Source organism: Topomyia yanbarensis, chromosome 3 (assembly GCF_030247195.1).
Source record: "Topomyia yanbarensis strain Yona2022 chromosome 3, ASM3024719v1, whole genome shotgun sequence".
Classification (NCBI taxonomy): Eukaryota; Metazoa; Arthropoda; class Insecta; order Diptera; family Culicidae; genus Topomyia; species Topomyia yanbarensis.
In genome coordinates, this window is record NC_080672.1 from 395,715,167 (window position 1) to 395,730,399 (window position 15,233).

Below are 15,233 nucleotides of genomic sequence, written 5' to 3' on the forward strand. Positions count from 1 at the left end.
TGGGGATATCTCTTATCAAAATTTTTGTCTTCAAACAACCATATTACCCAATTTGAAATACCCACAGATTATAGTAAATACAAATGCTCGGTATAGATTTGAATTGAATTGGAGTTGATGTTGTTGTCGGTTTTTGGACACATGACTCTCCTTGGAGCAAAGTTTCGAAAGAAATAGCCCTTCATCTTCAGAGCAAAGCAGGGTTTGAACATAAATTAGTTATAGTTTTCTCGTAATACAAATATTTTACAATTTTTGCCAGGACCACAAATATTTTCTTTTTTAAGTAGAATGTAATATTTAGTTTGTTTCCGCAAGTGGCTCTGTTCTACACTAAAATAGAAAACTATTTATAGGGAAACAGAAGACAAAAATAGGTTTGTTTTCTTTAACCTGCACAAATACATCGCAAAATATTAGCTTGGATACTAAAAATATTTCAGATTAGTTGAATATCTTATGCACATCTTAGAAATGGATTTGGAGATATCAGCATAGATCTGAGCGGTGACAGTTTTGCCACGAGAGCTGTGACCTTATTTTTGCATATAGGGCGCAATTTCGATTCCTTACATCATCCTTACATCCTTACATATTATCAATAATGCAACTGGTAGTTTTTACGCCATAATTAGAATAAATCTTGCAAAGGAAGATAAATTTTCACTAGAATTTTGTTATTCAAAAACACATTTGCTCTCAGTGGTGCTACGAGTATAATCTGAATATGAATTATATTAGAAATATATTTTCTCACTACTAGAAGGATTACTTGGTGATCTGTAATTTCATATAGCATCCAACGTTTATCTCACGAGATAACGAATTGCTCAATCCAACGGGTGAATACATCAACTCTGGACAAATTTGCACTTTGAAGTTACTTTACACATTGTTTTGTCTTTGAAATGAACTTGCCTATTAATTTTTGAGATAAAGTTAATTAATTACTTAATTATTAAGTAAATTCACAAAATGTTTTCGGAATCAAATTCCTTGAATCACGCAGATGTGTTTTCATGCCCCGATATTCAAAATTGGTTTAGTTTTGCCCCTAAAACACCTGTAAATCAATAGTCTGTATGTAACGATCTCATTTTCAGTTAGTGAAAATTGGTAAGCGAGGAATGAAAATACAAAATGTTTAATATCTCCGCCGCTCGTACACGGATTTTGACAATCTATAGCTTGTTAGAAAGGTATTTTCATAAAATTTATAAAAAGAATGCGTGATGTGATCGCTTTGTTCGAAAGTTATTTGATTAAAACCCTTTGTGTTTTAACAAAATCACTCATATCTCAGAAAGTAAACAACATATCGAAAAACAAAAATAATAGTGTCAAATGGCAATGTTAGGCCTAATTTCGTTAAGATCGGTTCAGCGGTCACTGAGATAATTACATGACATTAGTGCACATACATACATACCCACACACACCCACACACATACAGACATTGTCCCAATTTGTCGAGCTGAGTCGATTGGTATATAAGACTCGGCCCTCCGGGCCTCGCAAAATGTTTTCAAAATTTGAGCGAATTCTATCCATTTCTTTTGTAAGAAATATAATAATCCAATTAATGTCGATCTGTGTTCCTAATTATAAGTAAGCCTAAAAATCTATTCCATTTATCAAGTAATGTTATTTGTAAATATGTCCTCTTTAGCTTGATAATAAAAAATGTGATACCTTAGTTTTAATAATTTTTAAATGAAAACCATAAAGATCGACATCGTCAAACTAACGTAAACGTGCCGTATAAAATAAACGAACTGAAAAAACATTGATTGGTGGTTGATTTTGATGGAGAAACATGTTGTAATTTCTCAAAATAATTGTTTTTGTAAAACAAAAATTAAAAATATCCTGATCACTAACGCATTTTACAAATAAATTAAATAGCATTTTGAATTGAAATGACATATAGAATCATATTCTGTAATAAGATTACATTTATTTCGTCAAACAGATGTATACTTGAAAAAATAATTTCACTATGATTACTTACATTTGTTATTTCTACGGTTTAAAGATATTTTTAATTTATTTCTAGACAGACTAAGGCCATTTTTTCGTAATTTTGGTTATACTGGCACGACATTCGATTGACCGGGTCGTTTTTTACTTTTTTTGAGTTGTAAGATGTTTCTAAACATAATTTACGAGACCTTTACCCTTAAATGAGCAATATTGTTAAAAAAAATAAAACAAAATTGTGAAAATCATCTCAAATTTATTACAGTAACGTATAGAAGCTATAAGCCAATTTTCGCAAAATTTGAAGAAAAAAATTGATTTGCGTCTTTAAGAGTTAAATAACGACTCGGTGCATAAATGTTAATTAGCATGCAGCGTGCCTCATATGATGCAAGAGTGAATGCGGTCTTATTGAGTTTACAAAGTGCATATAAGAGAAATTGTTTTTGGATTGATTCAATGCGTTCTTCATGCAGGATGCTGTATGGGCTCCATATTATGCTACAATATTCCAGAATTGATCTGACGCCTTATTGTATAGTGATTTAATTGTGTAAGGTTCTCCAAAATTAAAGCAGAAGCGTTTAATAAAGCCCACCATACTATTAGCTTTATTTATTATTGTTACTCCAGGTAACAAGAGTCTAAGAGCGGTATTTCCGAAATTGTAGTAGGCGGTTTTATTTGTTCTTTCGAAGCATTATAGAGAGGATTCACTCGTTTCACGCCAAACTTTAATTTCCTGATAATAAACATAATTATAAATTCATTTGCATTTTAGGTTAGAATTGTGATTGCTTACGTTTAATGCCCTTTGTCGTTACGTGTACAGGCAAGATTTTGACCACTAGATAGATCTAACCACTTTTGGTCTCTAAATGAGCAATTGATAAATTAGCGTTGAAATCAATATGCAATATAAATATAAAATTCACCTTTAATTTTAAGATAGCAATATTTGTAAGTTTATCTTTAAGTTAAAACATATCGTTAAATATAATTTTAAGTTAATATTAAGTATAAATTGCATGTAATAATTACAAACCTTAGATTTTAGCACAATAATAATATTAATGTATTTAATAAATCTAATATAAATTTTAATGATTTTCATTGAGCAGAAAAGCGTGCATCCACAACTAAAGGGTATACTTCACTACCCTATTGTTCTGATTTTACTCGTCTACTCTGTGTATGTCCGTTTATCGTCGTTATTGATCTAACGAGTAGACTTTCCGGCTGAGCTGGCAGCGTTATCACTTATCAGTGACGAGGGGCTCGATGACAATTATTGTATTCTAATGTTCAAAATATGTGAGTTTAGAGTACGTATAATTTTACGTTTTTCTACAAATTGGTTTCCTAAATATGTTTTTATCAGATTTTCTACTGAACGCTAATGAATTACATTTCTGTATGATAATTGGTTGCGAAGCCTGTTTAAATAGAATGTGAAATGTAATATAAAACGCCATACACAAATGATTACGCTTAAAATCCGACGGGTAAATTTATATCATTTTTGGGTAAGATACTATTATTTATTTTGTAATAGACCATGCAATTACACATTGCGGTATTAAATCCATATTACCGTAAAGGTACTAAACAGTAGAATGACGAATTTCGGTAGCTGTGCAGCACATAACCTAGGAGGTTTTTTGGTACAGACCTAAAAATATTTACATTTTGCAAGATGCACATAAAAGGAGCGTCACAATTCACTTGAATTTACATTCAAGAACATGTAAAAATACGCTTTGTTTACAATTCTTCATTTCCATTCAACCGAGTTCTACATCAAAAGAGATACAATATTTCATTTCACATGTCAAAACATGGAAAATTCCTTTATTTGACAGCAAAATACGTCTCTATGTTGTTTACGTCAACTGTAATTTTCATTTTTTCTCAGCTCCCTGGCAACCCTATACCATCATATGGAGTTTGACAGCGACCAACATATATGGGGCGTTATAGCTATAAAGCCCCAAACAAAGAATTATGTTCGGTACTATACACGATATTCAAGCGTTCCACACGACGTTTTGCATCTTGTGGGATGATTTAATACCATATTATTCAGAAAATCAACATTTAGTAAATAATTACAGCTTTTAATCATTCGATTCAAAATTAATGTTTTGATTTTCATGGCAGTGATGCTGGCTGTACAGAGACGCCATCCTTGACAGGGGGCTGTTTTTTCTAAGTGCGTAGGCTCTGTTCGTATGTTGGACACTTCGATCGATTGCTGTGATTGTATTAGTATCGAGTCAAACCAGTCGGAATTCTGACTGGTTTCTATTGGAATCTTTCCTGGATTCTGCCGGGATATTGACAAAAAGCAACCGGAATTCCGAATTTTTTGACTGGATAGATTGGATTGCACATTAAAAACTTATACAATGCTTTGTACCGGCTCCTCACCATGGGTTCTAGATGACTGGATTTGATTTAGGCCCAGATCCAGAGCCAGAACAGACCACGGATCCGGAATAGTTCAGCTGGATCTGGAGCAGTTCCTAGATCCGGATCAATAGCCCTTTACCCCACACCTATTCCGGACCTGATCGAGACCTACACTTGATATTTGGATCTAAACAAGTATCTGGATCCTGAGGTTCGGTTCGGATATATGGATCCAAACTTTAGGTGTTGTTTTCCGTACAGGACTGGAATGACTGTGTGCAGTCGCTACCTTCCTCTTGACGTCCGGATAGAAAAGTGATTTCAACATAATACGGCACAAAATACCCCACCACTATTCCGAGTTGAGTTTTTTCGTCTGACTGTGTTTTAAAGCTGGCCGAGTGTGAGCTGATCTGCAAATACAAAATATGTAGTGTTTTAAGAGGAAGCGTTATATGTATTGTATAAGTATTGATGAAACATAAAGGATCTCATATTCCACATGAGTGCGACACAGAGATTTGAATGTGTTGGTATTGCCGCTTAAGGATTTTTCATATTACCGTTGTAGTCAAGGTATTACGGCTTAGTTGTATTGGATAATAATCATATAAATCCAATCAAATAGTATATTTTGCATTTTGTTTCTAATCATATCTTCCTTTCTTTTCTTCTTTACACCATGAACAGTTCTTCATAGGACATAGAACTGATAATTGCATATCTTTTTCTAGAAATATTTGTTGTTTGCTATACATTGACATTTAATAAAACAATTCAACGTATGCATTAAAAATGACGAATTTGTGACATTCGATTAAATTGCTTTCGGTTAATTGGCTTTCGGCCAAATGACCCTTTCGACAAAACGGCTTACGGCGTTCGGCCAAATGGCTTTTGGTTAATTGGTCTGAAACCGTATACCTATAACATATATCTCGGAAACTGGAACGAATCCTTTGTATTTCATAAACATCCGTTGTATGCATATTTGTCCTATGTTCTATGGGGTTTCCTACATACATGAAACGATTATGCGTAAAACGGCTGTATATTAAAATTGTTCACAAACTCAATTGAAATCACGAGAGATAAACAAATTGAGAAAGAAACATCCTTATTCATTTAATGATATGTTATGTTAATAATTTAAAAAAATAAATGTGAATATTCAAAGAATTCTGTACAAGTAAAGAGATTTGAAGCCCAGAAGAAGACATGGATAAGCGACGAACTTAATACGATTATCTTTTATATAATCCGAAGATGAAACGTCAATAGAATCTAATTTTGGGCAGTGTATTAAACATATCGTTAAATATAATTTAAATTAAAATAATAACCATACATCCCATGCTGACCACAGCAGTCTCCAGTGTGAGTCTCTCGCGGAACGTGCAATCAGTCGAAAAGCAGAAACAACCACCATTTACAGAAGAAGAAAGCATATCCACCTCTACTTTGATCGGTCTGCTGCTGCTGCTGCTGTTTCTGCTGCATTGCGTCTTCACCGTCTTCGTCGAGGTCGTCTTGGGCTGCGCTGGCTTCAGCTTCACAACTTTGGGACTATTCCTTCTTCTGGCTGACTCCGGCTAAGTCAGTTTACATTTGCCACTCGGAGAAATCGGATCTGTCTGTATGATCTGCTAGCGGTGCTCGTGGAACGTTTTCTTTTTTTTAAGGTTCGCTCCCCGATCGTGGCGATTCACGGCAATTGCTAGTGTATACCGGTATCGCGGTCTTGTTAGTGTGTACGTAAGCGAGTAAGTGTAAGTTGACTAGCTTTCGCAAGCCCCCTGTAGACGCTCCGTCCCATTGCGGTTAGGGGGAGTCGAGTGAGCATTTCTCCATCGCCCGTCCGCACGGAACACCGTGAATGGTGGAACAGTAAATTCCTACTGCCGTACGTAAAGTAACACATACGCACGCGATCATCACCGATCGTACCAGGAGTGGCGAGAGGTGCGGCATAGAGGAAAAGAAAAAAAATATTTTCACCTGAAAAAGAGAAAGATGAGTGACGGAACACGATCGTCATATGTGCGAGATGACGATGGCGACGTCGCTTACGTGTCAGCTTGAAAATGTCCTGTGGAAGTGTGAAAGTGTGTTGTAGTGCCAAACCAGGATCAAAGTGAAAGGAAGTAAAGTTTGGAAAATTCCTAACCAAGAATGCTTTCAGTGAAGCTGGGTGATCGGTGTGAGAGTGTGAGGTCTCCAACTCGTAAGGAAGTTAAATGCAATAAAAAATAGCACCCAAGGCGATGAGATTATTATGCTGATGAGTTTTATGCAAATAGGGAGGTGTTTGTGGTGATCTTGCTGTGGTGAGTGTGGCAACCGAAAGTGAAAGAAAGGAAGACAAAACAGAAAGGGAAGTTGCTCGCGAGAACGATCGAGGGACGACGACGACAACAACGACGACGAAGAGACGACGGTGATCGGTGATCTTGAAGTAAAAGTGAAACTACCCAAAGCTAAGGAATTCGATCGGGTTCGAAGTACACACCGGGCACAGCAACGGACATACACATACAGGCGGTGAAAATAATAACATAAAAAATATCAACGCAAACAACATTCGATCCCAGAGCTTTGACTTCTTCAAGGTATAAGCACCATTAAGAACAGGTACGTTGTATGTAGGCTTGAAACGAAAATAAGAAAAAAAAATATTATCATTTATAGGTCAGTAAACGACTTCAGGTGCGCCGGGAGTATGTGTGTATGGTGGTTGGCGCGCAAGTGTAAGTGTGATTATTGCTGTGGAAACGAGCTTTTTATCGTCTTCGACTCGTTTACCGTGCAGCCAACAACCGCAGGTTCATTGGTTTCGGGCTGGTTTTGCTTTGCTTGTTGTCCGTTCATTCCGCCGTACGGGTACAAACCGCAGTGCCGCAATGATACACTGCACTACGACGGAACATATACACATTCCGATAGCAGTGAACGACAATTATGAAGTTGTGCAGTTGGAAATAATTCAGATATTTTCGTTTAACAATTTCAGTGATTGGAATATTTTTTGTTGCTGCAACACATGCGTTTTTTTTTTAATTTCATTAATATCGTTTGTTACAGTTTGTATGGTTAATATGAGCAGTAGCAGATGGTTCTGGTCCTGGTCTATGGAAGACGTGTTATGATCTGTCCCCATCGGTAGGGGGATTGCAAAAAAACCCAATCTTATGCATTGGACTCACAAGCCAGCCGTAATATGTTCGAGTCATAATCAGCATGAGAAGGCACATATTTAATCAGTGACATAGACATAAATTTTGGAGTTTGTGCAACCTGTTGAGTTTTTAGAAAATGCGCTAATGTAATGTATATTTAATAACATTCAAAGTTCGGAGACAATGACTTTCCAAGACTTGTGAAAATCGACCCAACTCAAACTATGTACTTAGAACAGTTTTCAATTTTTTACCCGAATATATTAAGAAAGATATAAAACATTCTCTGAGTTGATAAATCAGCTCCTCTAGAAAACTCAAGTTCAGTTCAGTTAGACGTTATGTTTAGAATTCATCTCATCAATACCTATCAGACCGACGTAGCAATTAATTCGATAGTCACTATCGTCTCAGAAATACAGAAGTTTCGGATTGCCAATTCGACAAGCAGGGAGGAAACTTGTTTGGCTCGGGAGAAAATAACAACTTCTTACAGCTCAATACAATTTATTTCTTGGCGAGGAAAAGCACTTTATTGTCATACTAGAACCTATGTACTTCTGAGGAGTCAGTCCCACCCAATCGTTTTAACCGTATACACCACCATGTTGGTCTGTTAGCTGCTAATGACGTGAATTCTAAACAAAATTAAGTATAGTATCCTAGATTTAATCCAATTTGCTCCCAATGGCGAAATAGCATAAACCAGAATATTTTTTAAAAGAAAAATATTATCCAAAGGTCTGACAGGCAACTTATTTGGCAAGAACTTCTAAATACGATTTTGGGTGATTTCGAGAATGTCATTCTGTTCGAAACAGAATGAAATTGAGAAGAATGACAGATAGAACGAAATGATAGAAAGAAGCGTTACAAATCTTTCTAGAATGGTTCAAAGCGATTTCCCGAAAATATTTTTGATCTCTGTCTTTTATTGAAGTCGTACAAAATATTCTACACCTTAAAAGAGTAGCAGAAGACTGTTGTTGGTTTTTGACTGGAGCGATCAAAATGCTCGGAAAACACGATTTTAATGCAGTTTTGAATTAAGAAAATTAAAATGACTCCCCTAAAAAAATTGGGAAACATAGTAAATAGCAAATCGTATATCCGGAACAAATGATAATTGGTGACAGCAGAGTATCTCTGCATACTGCCAAATACACGAATTTTTGAAAACTCAATCGAAATTCGGTTTCCAGTCCTACAGGATTACCACCTCCTAATTTGCACAAAATCAGACAAATCAAACTTTCAACGATGTGTTGATTGCGTCTGTTTTGCATGGGTTCTAAAAGCGTATGGTGATGAAACAGTAGTCGATTTTCACGAACTTTGTTTTTTTCGCGAAAAATATGGTTGCATTTAGCTGAACAGTATGCTTGGAAGTATTATAGTATATAATACGAGTCATCTCTTGGATAGAAAATTTAATTCAACATTTCACTGCATAGCCGGCACTAATACTAACTTTTAAGGTTAGAGAGATAAAATACGGACATGTTCAGAAGAATTAGTGAAAAATGACCATGATGCATGATATGATTGTCCAAAAAAATCTTCTTGGGAACTGTGTTTCTAAATCTCAGTCATCCAGCATCCGGATGTCGGCATATATTATCGCATTCCAAATAGTTCAACGAACTGATGTTTTTTTTTGATATGCCGCATGACATCAGAGCCGTAGCAATCCTGTTTCGCGTGATGGGGCAAATTTTTTTTATTAAGCTCAACGTATATTTAAAGCAAGGGACTGGAAGAAAAAATATTTTTAATATTTAGAACCACAGTACTCAAGACGATTTGGTGTTTAATGTGGTCGAAGCAATTGCGCAATGTCGCGACACGGATCCAATGTCATGCCCCAGGATCCCGAAGCTGAAGTATTCTTTTAAGTTGACCTGTGAACTTCAGGTCATGAATGGTAACGTGCTCCCAATTCACCTGGAATTTGTGCAGAACTTACTACAGTGGCAACCGTAAGATGTTTACGATACCGACTTACACCTAGAGGCAACCCGTCTCAATATTACCGGGAAAAGTAACTACCTACAAGGTAGCGGAGATTGGAGAGTCGGATCTCGAACAACTCTGCCGCTATCATTTCACATACTGAGCTTCGCATGCTGGGAGCTCGCCAGCTGACGAAAAAACACAACACACTAATTCAGTAATGGAGTGTTTATCGAAACGGTTAAGGCGTTACACTTCTATGACCAAATCAGCCACAAGAAGCTCAATTTCAGTGAAGGTCTACGGGATATCAGCGATGTTATAGCTTTGAATCAGTATTTGGGAGGTCCCCGTACAATATCGCGAAGGACAACGCGTGGAGAAATGAACAGGCGAAGAAATCGACGAGATGTCAGCTGTCTCCGTGGAAACCAATGATGTATGCGAGGGTACACAGTATCTTAGAAATTGGGCGTTACGCGAACCCCGTTTATCGCCGGATTTCATCACCCGTGGTACCACAATTCTCATCCCCAAGGACATACCAATTACCTGTCTAACAAGTCTGCACAAGATCATGAGCACCTTCATCACTACACTATGAGAAGAATAGCACCAGATCAGGACCAGAGGAGCAGAAGGGATGTAAAAAAATACACAAGACTGAAAAGATCAAGTTATCCTCCATGCAATCATTGTTTGTATTTGTATTTGTATTTATCATATATACACCAACAGGCAACTCAAGGCCACAATGATGTCTTAATGCTAAACTTATTGCTAACAGTCAAATCGTTACAAACTTTGATAAAAATAATAACAATACAGTGAAAAAATCAACAATGAAGGAATCAGCCCGTTAATTTCCGTTGAAGGCTAGGTAAAATCATTGGCGTTGGGCGAGGCAAATTAAAGTCGAAAGCTGATGCGACTCGGTTGACGATCCTTTGTAGGCCCGTAATGGCCCCGTGCATAATTAGTGCGTCGAAATGGCAATCGGAGCATGAGGTTGTTACGCGTTGTTCAAGGTGCAACATTTATGTTAATTTGTTCCAAGGTGGCTGAGCAATCCAGATGACCTCACAAAGTATCAGCATCAAAGAAAGCCCTTGCTGTATTCCATCGAACAAACAGGGGTTCCAAACTAATCAGCTGGCACCGGCTTTCGTAACTTGGCCGACGGACGAGATCTCTCTACGGCAAACTACGAAGCGCAAAACGTCAAAAGCGTCGTTGCACGGACTCAATTCTTTCAATACCGTTGTTATAGTTTGGGCTCCAAACTTCGCAGCAGTACTTCAGGATTGACCACGACAAAGAGCAGTACAGCGCTTTGAGACAATACATGTCAGCAAAAATTTTCGCTATCCTGAAGATGCATCCCAGCATTCGATATGCTTTGCTAACTGTATAGGAGACGTGCTGTTTAAACGCAAGTTGCGAGTCTCCTAGACACTCCTAGATCCTTCACCTGACTAACGCGTTCAATTTCAGTATCAGGTAGACAGTAGTTAAAACAAACCGGGTCTTTTTTTCGTGAGAACGATGTCACCTAGCACTTTTTTGGATTTACACACATACGGTTCGTGTTACACCAGTCAGCGAAGGTTTCATACTGTGGTTGTAGTAATCTGCAATCTTCAGTAGAGCTGATGAGAACAAACATCTTGAGATCGTCTGCGAAGGACAGGCGTGGAATCTTCAGAACTAGATGAACGTCGTTGAAGTAAAGCAGAAACATCAGCGGTCCCAAGTGACTTCCCTGGGGTACTCCTGACGTATAAATAAATGTGGGCGCCTGACAATCTCCAATGACAACCACTATTTCTCGACCTGAAAGGTAGGATCGAAACAACTGCAACAGACTACCGTTAATTCCAAATCTCTCCATTTTAGCGATTGTTATTTCATAGTTCACTTTGTCAAAAGCGGCAGATAGGTCTGTATAGATAACATCGGTTTGAGCGCGACGTTCCATACTCTCTGTTATGTATGATGTTAGGCAAAGCAGGTTAGTCGTTGTCGAACGGCCAGACATGAAGCCATGTTGATCGTCACTTAGGTACTGCTTGCAGTGAGCCTGAAGAGGTTCCATAATCACCAACTCTCGAACAACTTCGAGACAGCACTCAATGAAGTAATTCACCGGTAATTATTGACGTCTCGCTTATTACTTTTTTTATGGACTGGGAACATGTTCGCGGACTTCCAGCAGGATGGAAAGATGCCAATTAGGCAATCCACCACGACGTTTGATTGGCAATTCAGCGAGTGGTTTTGTCAACAAGTTTGCTCCAGCGAACAGAAAAACCCGTCCAACTACCATACTTCGTTAGACCGATACGTTTGATGTTGGATCAAATCGACGATTTTGTCAGATATCGCACCCACCCGAGTTACGTCAGAAGAAGTAATCATCTGATCAGAAATGCCTCATGGATTGCCTAATGCCAATAGATGCTCTAAAGATGCGAAGAAGGGGAAGTGCTAAAACGTCGATGTGCCTTTTTTAAAGTACTGAAGCGAAACCATCGGGTCTCGGATTGAAAGACGATTTTAACCGAGAACAAGCTCTGGTAATCATCGTTTCATTGACATCAATTGCGCTTAGAGTTTGGCTCACAACCGGAACTTAACTAACAGCGAGTTCAATTTGATCAACTGTTAAGGCCTCATATGTGAATACATTCACGAATTTCTCCGAAAAAATTCTGCACATATGTTGGGATGTGATAGCTGTGCGGCCGTTGAAAGTCATAGACAACGGCAGTCCGGATTCCGTGCGCTGCTCACTCACATATTTCCAGAAACGTTTTGGGTGCAACTTGAGAATATGCTGAATGTTTTGCTGATATCGAAAGAAACTATCCTGGCTAGCTCGTTTATAAGCATGGTTGAGACTGACGTAAAAGTTTCTAAGTGGAATTGTGCGATACTTGGTCAACCTCCGCAGAGCAGCTCTCTGGACTTCAGCCGTCGCATCGTGCTCGTTTGCCAAGGATGGCCAATTTGTTGATGATGAATTTCGGGACGTGCCTGTCAATAACATAACCCAAAACGTTGGAAAATGTTTGAACTGCCGTATCAACATCTTCGGGGTCCAGAAAATTTAGCCAATCGAGAATGGGGAAGAGGTCTGCGATGTTGTTGGAGAAGTAGTGTGTAACCAACGGAACATTAGTATACCGATTACAAGAAGACATACAACTCCATATCGCACTCGCTCCTCATCAAGGTATCAAAGATGTATAAAGCTGATCCTGTAGCCTAAGGTTCCTACGGCAGGTGATGGAGAGAGGAACGACAAAACTGCTCAGCTCAGAAGTGGAAAAGACGTGTTGTGGTCTAGAATGCTTTGCATATTGAGGGGGACCTTCCAAGACGATTCTTTTATCCGGCACAGTAGGACACCTCAATGACTATCAGATAAGGTATAGAGAAAACTCGCCGGAAGAGACGTTCCATACTTTCTACGTGGACGACATCAAGATCTATGCTGACTCGACAGAACGACTGGGTGTAGTCATCAAACTAGCCGAAAGAATTAGTGGCGACATCAGCATAGCGTTTGACCTAGAGAAATGCCGATCTACTCCGCTACTATCAGGGCGATTGGTCGAGACTGGAGACTGCGAGATCGACGAAGGTGAGATGATTCGGGACACGATTCGAGGCGAATCATATCAGTATATCGGATCCCGGCAGCTCCCCGGGATTCGCCACACCGACATCTGGCTTAAGCTCCGAAATAACGTTCCATTATATTACTTTTAGGTGAATTATCTAAACGATATACTTCTGGAGATGCGCAATCATAAGGGCAACAACTTCTCCGAACAATCTATACTTCTAAAGTTAAAGGGTTTAGATGCTATTAATTTTGAGCACGAAAACGAAGTTTTAAAACACTGTGCAGAGTGGAAGTGGCTAGCCGTGCAAGGTGCCCATCCACACCAGTTGGAGCAGCCGTACATCGACAAGACTGCATCTAATTTTTGAACAATTTGTGTTCTCATTTGGCCCTTCATTGTGCAATTTGCTATATTATCACAGATCGTCTAGACGCGGTGTTTCATGAAGCGCGGCCATTTGCGGCGATGAAATTTCGGGTCGATACTAATTAACACAGTATACAATATACAAATAGTCCTCTTGCTTTTTATTTGATTAATCTATAATTTCGCTCGGCGCAAAACGCGTGGGGGGCAAAGCCCCCTTTTGCCCCTTAGGTTGCTACGGCTCTGCATGACATACACCCTTATTCTTGTTTACGACGAATGCGAGATTCATTCGAAAGTGGTTTGTAGGGTAAAAGGGTCTCATCAATTCCCAGGACTCCTGAATTATTTAAAAAGTAAAAATGACTGATAATAGTATCGTTTCATGAAATCAACGTACTAAGTTAGTTTGATGTTTTTAATATGTTGCAAAGCAACAATATACACAAAAGTTTCAAAAGAGCTATTTCGATGTAAGTTCCCACTGTTTCCAATAGCATTACAACCAATTAGAAACCAGTCGGATTTGATAGAACTATTTCGAGTAGCTTACTAGAATATTACAGTTACTACCTTAGTTTTTAGATTGGCTTAAAACTATGAGTGCGTGTAAAATTATTCATGCATTCACAACAGCTCATCACCGGCTAAAACGCCCCACCCATTGTTGTGGGGCATACCATCCTCTTGTTGTGGGGCATATTATACTGTAACCGGGGGCATTTTACCTTGGATGAAAGAAAAAACTAGAATCTTTGCAAAATGTTTAATAATACTTTTTTCCTTTTTTATTTCGACTATGTTAGTCACATTTTCCTTTTTTTACATTTTAACGACATTCAATTAGCTAGAGATTACTGGGTAGGGAAAGTTATGAAAATTAGAGCCATAGTACTCAAGTGAGAGCAAGGATGTTATGTAAACAGATCGGAAAACTAGAAGTGGCAGGGTCATTAGAACAGGCTTAATATCGTACGGGCTTAAATTTTTGTCTTCTGCTAATGGGGGTCGAGCTTAGGCAGCATAACTACGAATCACCCGAGTTCACTAGCATGTGTCCTGGTATAGACAGACTAGTCCATCTTTACCGTGACAACCGACCGGTGTTTACTTCACTTCCTTGCTCTCACTTGAGTACTATGGCTCTAATTTTCATAACTTTCCCTACCCAGTAATCTCTAGCTAATTGAATGTCGTTAAAATTTAATAATACTTATATCAGGATGTTTTAAATAAAAAAATGAATCGGGTACTAATTTCTAACTAATATAACATAATGTTGTCGAATGTTGAAATATAGCTATTTTTGCTTAAGAGGGGCCGGTTTGCCCTATTTCCGTTTACGACAGCAAAATCAAATGGGCTAACTATTCGCTCGAATCGCTTTCTAACAAATCTGGCATTCGTCGTAAACAAGGATAAGGGTTATATTCATCAAAGAAAAATTGTCCTGCAAATTGAGTTATTTATGTTGTACATTTGGGTGTTGAATTGAATATCGCAATTAGGTATTGTATACTAGACTGCGTGCTCAAGTTATGCATTTTTAAAATCAACAACGCTGAAATAAATGTCCAAAACAGTTTTTACGGTCGAGATCATATATAGTTTCGAAATCAACAAGTTTGGAAAATTTGGCATCTTCAGAGAAGTTTTATACCATAGTACAGCGCATCTTCTTAAACAATATATTTGGTGAATAATCCCCCTACTA

The 15,233-nt window shown here is 38.1% G+C and overlaps 1 protein-coding gene across 2 annotated transcripts in view; it reads left to right on the forward strand.

The window, feature by feature from the left end:
• Positions 1-6,012: 6,012 nt before the first annotated feature.
• Positions 6,013-15,233, forward strand: part of LOC131689580 (uncharacterized) — an 81,419-nt gene continuing 72,198 nt past the window's right edge. For both annotated transcript variants that reach the window (XM_058974773.1, XM_058974774.1), the window contains exon 1: positions 6,013-7,023. The gene's annotated coding sequence lies outside the window, so the exon portion shown is untranslated. The remainder of the gene's footprint in view (positions 7,024-15,233) is intronic.